Source organism: Oncorhynchus masou, chromosome 22, assembly GCF_036934945.1.
Source record: "Oncorhynchus masou masou isolate Uvic2021 chromosome 22, UVic_Omas_1.1, whole genome shotgun sequence".
NCBI lineage: Eukaryota > Metazoa > Chordata > Actinopteri > Salmoniformes > Salmonidae > Oncorhynchus > Oncorhynchus masou.
In genome coordinates, this window is record NC_088233.1 from 56,281,831 (window position 1) to 56,291,752 (window position 9,922).

The window sequence follows — 9,922 nt, forward strand, 5'->3', positions numbered from 1 at the left end:
CTCTATCCAAGCACAGGGCTACAGCCTGCCCTTCTCTTTACAGACAGGGAAACTAGCCAGTTTAGTTATTTAGAGCACAAAACGTCTTTGCTAGATTCATAATAGTGTTTGAAAAAGCAAGGAAAGTAAACTTCAAAGTGTGATGTAGTTCTATTGGAATTTGCAGTTTGTGTTGGTAAGTAATGGATCTGCTTCTGACATGACTTACTGTATCTGATGGGTTACTTAAACAGCTTCATTTATTAATTGGTAGAAACTATTCCTAATCTGTTTTCAGATTTGTAGGCAAAGAAGTAGACGCAAATGTTTTTATTCAGTTACTGAAACAGCTGTATCGTTAGATCCGTAGCAGATATTTTTGTTCCATGGACAGATTTGAATACCAGAGAAGTAGACGAAGATATCATACCCAGTAACTTTTTGCCATAATGGTTTTTGTTCAGATTCAGATTTGAAAAGCAGAGAAATAGAGGCAGATTTTGATATATTTAATACTTTTTAAACTTCTCAACTCTCAAATTTTTGCACATCTTCATTCACTTTCAAGGGACTTTTTGCAACATTCTAAATCTCCCCATCATGACTTCCAACATTCGATTCCCTGTAAATTCAACAATGCAACTTTTGAAACAAATCGACTTTTGATACTACTTTGACGCCCCAGGCTGTGTAAGGGCTACAGTACCAGTCAAACGTTTGGACACACCTACTCATTCAAGCGTTTTTCTTTATTTTGACTATTTTCTACAATCTAGAATAATAGTGAAGACATCATAATTAAGAAAAAAACACTTATGGAATCATGTAGTAACCAAAAGTGTTAAACAAATCAAAATATATTTTATATTTGAGATTCTTCGAGGTAGCCACTCTTTGCCTTGATGACATCTTTGCACACTCGACATACCTGGAATGCATTTCAATTAACAGGTGCGCCTTGTTAAAAGTTAATTTGTGAAATGTCTTTCTTGCATTTGAGCCAATCAGTTGTGTTGTGACAAGGTAGGGGTGCTATACAGAAGATAGCCCTATTTGGTAAAGGACCAAGTCCATATTATGGCAAGGACAGCTCAGATAAGTGAAGAGACAGTCCATCATTACTTTAAGACATGAAGGTCAGTCAATCCGGAACATTTCAAGAACTTTGAAGTGCAGTCTCAAAAAAATCATCAAGCGCTATGATCAAACAGGATCTCATGAGGACCGCCACAGGAAAGGAAGACCCAGAGTTACTTCTGCTGCAGAGGATGAGTTCATTAGAGTTAGCAGCCTCAGAAATTGCAACCCAGATAAATGCTTCACAGAGTTCAAGTAACAGATATATCTCAACATCAACTGTTCAGAGGAGCCTGTGTGATGGTGTTGGGGTGCTTTGCTGGTGACACTATCAGTGATTTATTTAGAATTCAAGGCACACTTAACCAGCATGACTACCGAAGCATATCATTTGTTTTCCAACAGGACACCTCCAGGCTGTGTAAGGGTTATTTGACCAAGAAGGAGATTGATGGAGTGCTGCATCAGATGAGCTGGCCTCTACAATCACCCGTTCTCAACCCAATTAAGATGGTTTGGGATGAGTTGGACCATAGAGTTAAGGAAAGGCAGCCAACAAGTGCTCAGCATATGTGGGAACTCATTCAAGACTTTTGGAAAAGCATTCCAGGTTAAGCTGGTTGAGAAAGTGCCAAGAGTGTGCAAAGTTGTCATCAAGGCAAAGGGTGGCTTCTTTGAAGAATCTAAAATATATTTTTGGTTACTACACAATTTCATATAAGTTATTTCATAGTTTTAATGTCTTTACTATTATTCTTCAATGTAAAATATTAAGAAAAACCCTTGAATGAGTAGGTGTCCAAACTTTTGACTGGTACTGTAATTGTCAGCCAGTTATTGTCATGCAAAAGTCTGCCGTTCTCACGGTAATTGACCGTTAATTAACATAAACATGTTTAGCTGAATAAAATCCCAATTATATTTTTCCCATTAAGAAACGAGTATGCATATGAAGTGGCTATGTTGACATGAAACAGGTCCAATACAATATAACTATTTAGCAACTTTAGTTGTGATTGATAACGTTTCGAATGTCTTAGAAATCAAAACATATATGGGCTGCATGATGCGACTACAGGCAATTGATGATTTAAGAAAGTTGCAAAAAAAGCTTGCCCTCTTGTCCTTGCTCAAGCTGCACATGCTATTCTCTCATTGAGAGAGAGTATTCTGCCTATATCTAGCATTTGTGTGAGTAGAACGATTAGGGGCACAGAAGTCACTGGAATTGTGTAATCCAACCAAATTCAAAGTTCAGGCATAGAAGTAATAGAGTGTTCACCCATCAGACTATTCTCTATTTAATCTTGTCTTTACTAATATGTCAAATTAGACTTAATTTAGATTGGCCCATTAACAAATAGGCAGGAACAAGGGCAGGAGCAAAAATACATATCATCTGTGTTCACTGGAATAGTGAATGTTTCCTTTTTTTCAATTATGCCAGGTGGGCTACGAATATCTCACTCCAAGCATCAACCACTGTTTGAGGAGCATGCAGCCTCTCCCTGCACAACAAGGTGATATCCACCCAAACTCTGTATGACATGGGCTCTCCAAACCTGTTCCTGCAGCTACCCAGTGCTTCATTTGGAAAATCAAGTGAAGTATGGTTCGGGAACATTGATCATAATAGGTTTTAAGTAACTAAAAATATTTCATTAAACTGTTGACAGCCCCTCTCTCTGCATGCTCCAAAAGGAATGAAGGAGAGAGAGGAGTATATGGAAATGCATGTTGGTGAGATATTCTGTAGCTGAAGGTAATGTGTCAGCCTATTCATTATACAAATATAAAAATCCAAATTTGTAAGTTATTCTAAATCAAATACACTATAATTGTAGGCTAATTCTGTAAGCCGTCCTGCACAACCAATGAACAAACAGCATCGCTTAAGCGTATACGCTCTCTCCCAGACTCAAGGATAGAAATTTTGGAGTGTAGCATTAGGTAACCAGTCCATCCTGTATGCAGTCCATGCAGTCCACACTCAAAGGTGGTTACTAGAATTTGTTTAATTTTGGAGAACAGGATAGACCAGTTAGACCAAAGCCATCTTACATTTTTTTTAAATACATTTATTCTTTGTCAAGATAATCCATCCACCTGACAAGTGTGACATATTAAGAAGCTGATAAAACAGCAGGATCACGCTCTCCGTAGCCGATCTGAGCAAGACCTTTAAACACGTCAACATTCATAAGGCCGCTGGGCCAGAGATGCATGGACCAACTGGCAAGTGTCTTCACTGACATTTTCAACCTCTCCCTGGCCGAGTCTGTAATACCTACAAGTTTCAAGCTGACCAACATAGTCCCTGTGCCCAAGAAAGCGAAGGTAAACTGCCGAAATGATTACTGCCCTAGCACTCGCGTTGGTAGCCACGAAGTGCTTTGAAAAGCTGGTCAAGGCTCACATCAACTTCACCATCCCAGAAACCCTTGACTCACTCCAATTCACATACCACCCCAACAGATCCACAGATGATGCAATCTCAATCGTGCTCCGCACTGCCCTTTCACACCTGGAAAAAAGGAACACCTATGTGAGAATGCTGTTCCTTGACTACAGCTCAGCATTCAACACCATAATGCCCACAAATCTCATCACTAAGCTAATGACCCTGGGACTAAACACCTCCATTTGTAACTAGATCCTGGACCTCATGACGGGCCGCCCCCAGGTGGTCAGAGTAGGCAACAACATATCTGCCACACTGATCCTCAACACGGAGTGCGAAGCTTAGTCCCCTCCTGTACTCCCTGTTCTCCCACAACTGCGTGGCCAGGCAAGACTGCAACACCATCATTACATTTCTTGAGGACACAACAGTTGTAGATCACTGCTCCTGAGTTGTGCAGTGGTCTAAGACACTGCATCTCAATGCAACAGGTGTCACTGCAGTACCTGGTTCAAATCCAAGCTACATCACATCCAGCCACTGTTTGGGAGTCCCATAGCCAGTGCACAATTGGCCCAGCGTCGTCTGGGTTTGGCCGGGGTAGGCCGTCTTTGTAACCAAGAATTTGTTCTTAACTGTTCAAATTAAATAAAGGTTAAATTAATTGTTGTGATCTACCCTTAGAAGCTTTTGTTGTTTCTTTATTTGTAGTAAATTGCAAAAAGAAGGAGAGATGTTCAAGTGATAACATATACCATAAAAAACAACTATTATCTATACCATAAAAAACAAACCATCATGTAACACTTTCTCTACTACTACTAGCTTATACTATTACAACCATCACAACAATTACTATTATATTTATTTATTATTTAACATTTAATTAACCAAGCAAGTCAATTGAGAAAACATTCATATTGACAATGACGGCATATCAAGAGCCAAAAAGCACAAACATTGCTAGGCACAGACAACAGCACGAAGGACAAAATGGAAGATCAAATTTTTTTCCATACGCTCAAAAAGATTGTTTTGCACATTTGTTTACGTCCCTGCTAATGAGAATTTCTCCTCTGCCAAGATAATCCATTACACCTAAAAGGTGTGGCATATCATGAAACTGATTAAACAGCATGATCATCACACAGGTGCACCTTGTGCTGGGGACAATAAACTGCCACTCTAAAGTGTGCAGTTTTGTCACACAAGACAAAGACACATATGTCTTGTAACAGGTTTCTTCTACCTCCTTCTCTGACGAAGAGGTGGAATAAGGATCGGACCAAAATGCAGCGTGATTCGTTCGATACATCTTTAATGATGAAAAAACACGAACAATACAAAACAACAAACGTCAAAAACCGAAACAGCCCTGACTGGTGTAACAAACACAGAGACAGGAACAATCACCCACAAACACACAGTGAAACCCAGGCTACCTAAATATGGTTCCCAATCCGAGACAACGATAATCACCTGACTCTGATTGAGAACCGCCTCAGGCAGCCATAGACTAATCTATACACCCCACACAACCCCAAGACGAAACACACTACAAATAAACCCATGTCAAACCCTGGCCTGACTCAATAAATGAAGATAACATAATAAATATAGACCAGGGCGTGACAGAACCCCCCCCCCTAAGGTGCGGACTCCCGGACGCACATCAAAACAATAGGGAGGGTCCGGGTGGGCGCCAGTCCATGGCGGCGGCTCCGGCTCGGGACGTGGAACCCACTCTATGAATGTCTTAGTCCCCCCTCCTCGCGTCCTAGGATTGTCCACCCTCGCCGCCGACCATGGCCTAGTAGTCCTCACCCAGAACCCCACTGGACTGAGGGGCAGCTCGGGACAGAGGGGCAGCTCGGGACAGAGGAAGCCCAGCACTGAGAGGAAGCCCAGCACTGAGAGGAAGCCCAGCAGTGAGAGGAAGCCCAGCACTGAGATGAAGCCCAGCCAGGCAGTTAAATATTGCAGATCCTGGCTGGCTGGCAGTTCTGGCAGATCCTGGCTGACTGGCGGATCTGGAAGAGTCTGGTTGACTAGAGGATCTGGAAGAGTCTGGTTGACTAGAGGATCTGGAAGAGTCTGGTTGACTAGAGGATCTGGAAGAGTCTGGTTGACTAGAGGATCTGGAAGAGTCTGGTTGACTAGCAGATCTGGAAGAGTCTGGTTGACTTTCAGATCTGGAAGAGTCTGGCTGACTTTCAGATCTGGAAGAGTCTGGCTGACTTTCAGATCTGGAAGAGTCTGGCTGACTGGCAGATCTGGAAGAGTCTGGCTGACTGGCAGATCTGGAAGAGTCTGGCTGACTGGCAGATCTGGAAGAGTCTGGCTGACTGGCAGCTCCTTGCAGACTGGCAGCTCCTTGCAGACTGGCAGCTCCTTGCAGACTGGCAGCTCCTTGCAGACTGGCAGCTCCTTGCAGACTGGCAGCTCCATGCAGACTGGCAGCTCTGGCTGCTCCATGCAGACTGGCAGCTCTGGCTGCTCCATGCAGACTGGCAGCTCTGGCTGCTCCATGCAGACTGGCAGCTCTGGCTGCTCCATGCAGACTGGCAGCTCTGGCTGCTCCATGCAGACTGGCAGCTCTGGCTGCGCTAAACAGGCAGGAGACTCCGGCAACGCTGTAGAGGCGGAAGGCTCTGGCAGCGCTAAACAGGCGGGAGGCTCCGGCAGCGCAGGAGAGGCGAGGCGCACTGTAGGCCTGATGCGTGGTGCTGGCACTGATGGTACTGGGCCGAGGACACGCACAGGAAGCCTGGTGCGGGGAGCTGCCACCGGAGGACTGGTGTGTGGAGGTGGCACAGGATGGGCTAGACCGTGAAGGCGTACTGGAGATCTTGAGAGCAGTGTTGGCACAGGATGTGTAAGGCTAGTGATGTGCACAGGAGGCCTGGTGCGTGAGGCTGGCACCAACTTCACCAGCCGACTAACACGCACCTCAGGACGAGTATGGAGCGCTGACCCAGGTGCCATCAAAACCCTGACACGTTCCGTCGGGCGAATTCCATGCAAAAAGCACCAACACAGCAACTCCCTAATTTCTCTCTCCCCCAATTTCCCCATTAACTCCTTCACAGTCTCTGCTTCGCTCACCTCCAACACCGGTTCTGGTCTCCTCCTTGGCTCCTCACGATAAACAGGGAGAGTGGGCTCAGGTCTGACTCCTGACTCTGCCACACTCTCCCTGAGCCCCCCCAAGAAATTTTCCATCCGCGTCGCCGCGCTGCCACCTCATACCAGCGCCTCTCAGCTCTCTCCGCCTCCAGTTCTTCTTTGGGGCGGCGATATTCTCCAGGCTGATCCCAGGGTCCTTCTCCGAACAATTTCTCCTCCCAAGTCCAGAAGTCCTGTGATCGCTGTTGCTGCCTTTGTTGCTTCTCCTGTGGCTCCTGCCCGTTGACACGTTGCTTGGTCCGTTTGTGGTGGGTGATTCTGTAACGTGTTTCTTCTACCTCCTCTGACGAAGAGGTGGAATAAGGATCGGACCAAAATGCAGCGTGATTCGTTTGATACATCTTTAATGATGAAAAAACACAAACAATACAAAACAACAAACGTCGAAAACCGAAACAGCCCTGACTGGTGTAACAAACACAGAGACAGGAACAATCACCCACAAACACAGAGTGAAACCCAGGCTACCTAAATATGGTTCCCAATCAGAGACAATGATAATCACCTGACTCTGATTGAGAACCGCCTCAGGCAGCCATAGACTAATCTATACACCCCACACAACCCCAAGACGAAACACACAAATAAACTCATGTCACACCCTGGCCTGACTCAATAAATGAAGATAACATAATAAATATAGACCAGGGCGTAACATGTCTCAAGTTTTGAGGGAGTGTGCAATTGGCGTTGGCAGCACAATATTGCTTAGAGTCAAGGGCAGTGCTGACATCATTTAGAACCTTTAAGGGGCAGGGGCAGCTGTGAGGAGGAAGGTTTATCATTTCACTATTTTCCAGAACTTCTTGGGGTTAGACTGGGTGTTTGAGGTCATACATTGTGGGATTGGTAATGATCTGAGAGAGATTTAGGGAGTCCCATTGTTTTAGGACTTGGCCAGGTGTTTAAACTCTACGGCATTGGTGTCCCTAAACTGAGACGGTTAATTCTAACGTGCGCTAATGTGACAAGAATGACGTTGTAAGTAACAGTAAACATTCCAGGACATTGACATGTCTTATATGGGCAGAAATCTTACATCATTGTTAATCTAACTGCACTGTCCAATTTACAGTAGCTATTACAGTAAAAAAAAAATACGATGCTATTGTTTGAGGAGAGTGCACAACAACAAAAAAAATTATCACAGCAACTGGTTTGATACATTCACCTCTGAAGGTAAATAATGTACTTACATTCAGCAATCTTGCTCTGATTTGTCATCCTGAGGGTCCCAGAGATAAAATGGAGCATCATTTCTTTTGATAAAAGCCATTTTTATATTCAAATGTAGGAACTGGGTTCTACAATTTGAACCCCTGCTGTTTCTGGCACCACAGTCACCCCTCCCCGGCATCTAGATGTGTGAAAGTTGGTGTATAAGCTAATGATCTAGCATGTATGACATTCCTGGGAGTGTGTAAACTTACATTTTGTATTGCCATACAAATTTTGTATGTTCTCTATAGTCATGTACTTGAAAATGTATCAATTTACCAATTTGGCACATTTGTGCAGACTTGATACATAATAATATGCTGTATTGCAATGCTTCACTGGATCAGTCTGAAACTTTGCACACACTGCTGTCATCTACTGGCCAAAATCTAAATTGGGCCTAAACTGCAATATTATATTAAATCAAATCAAATCATATTTGTTACAACCTTACAGTGAAATGCTTATTTACACGTCCTTAACCAACAATGCAGTTTTAAGAAAATACCCCCCCCCAAAAAAATGTAAGAGATAAGAATAACAAATGATTAAAGAGCAGCAGTAAATAACAATAGTGGGGCTATATACTGGGGGTGCCGGTGTCGAGGTAATTTGGGTAATATGTACATGTAGATAGAGTTATTAAAATGACAATGCATAGATAATGACAGAGAGTCGCAGCAGCGTGAAAGTGTGTGTGTGGGGGGGGGGAATGCAAGTAGTCTAGGTGGCCATTGGATTAGCTGTTCAGGAGTCTTATGGCTTGGGGGTATAAGCATTTAGGAACCTATTGAACCTAGACTTGGCGATCTGGTACCACTTGCCGTGCGGTAGCAGAAAGAACAGTCTATGACTAGGGTGGCTGGAGTCTTCGACAATTTTTAGGGCCTTCCTCTGACACCGACTGGTATAGAGGTCCTGAATGGCAGGAAGCCTGGCCCCAGTGATGTATTGAGCCGGACACACTAACCTCTGTAGTGCCTTGCGGTCAGAGGCTGAGCAGTTGCCATACCAGGCAGTGATGCAACCTGTCAGGATACTCTTGATGGTGCAGCTGTTTTGAGGATCTGAGGACCCATGCCAAATCTTTTCAGCCTCCTGGAGGGAATAGGCTTTGTTGTGCCCTCTTCACAACTGCCTTGGTGTGCTTGGACCATGTTAGTTTGTTGGTGATGTTGACGGCAAAGGAACCTGAAGTTCTCAACCTGCTCCATTACAACCCCGTAGATGAGAATGGGGGCGTGCTCAGTCCTCCTTTTCCTGTAGTCCACAATCATCTCCTTTGTCTTGATCATGTTGAGGGAGAAGTTGTTGTCCTTGTACCACACGGTCAAGTCTCTGACCTCGTCCCTACAGGCTGTCTCATCGTTGTTGGTGATCAGGCCTTCCACTGTTGTGTCATCAGCAAACTTATTGATGGTGTTAGAGTCGTGCCTGGCCGTACAGTCATGAGTGAACAGGTTGTACAGGAGGGGACTGAGCACGCACCCCTGAGTGGACCCCGTGTTGAGGATCAGCGGGGAGAATGTGTTGTTACCTACCTTTACCACCTGGGGGCGGCCCGTCATGAGTCCAGAATCCAGTTGCAGAGGGAGGTGTTTAGTCCCAGGGTCCTTAGCTTAGTGATGAGCTTTGAGGGCACTATGATGTTGAACGCTGCACCTTAGCCCAATGAATAGCATTTTTACATAGGTGCTCCTTTTGTCCAGATGTGAAAGGGCAGTGTGGAGTGCAAGAGAGATTGCACCATCTTTGGATCTGTTGGAGCTGTGTTCAAATTGGAATGGGTCAAGAGTTTCTGAGATAATGGTGTCAATGTGAGCCATGACCAGCCTTTCAAATCATTTCATGGCTACAGACATGAGAGCTACGGGTCGGTAGTCATTTAGGCAGGTTACCTTAGTGTTCTTGGGCACAGGGACTATGGCGGTCTGAATGAAACATGCATTACAGACTCAGACAGGGAGAGGTTGAAAATGTCCGTGAAGACACTTGCCAGTTGGTCAGCGATTGCTCTGAGTACATGTCCTTGTAATCCGTCCTTGTGAATGTTGACCTGTT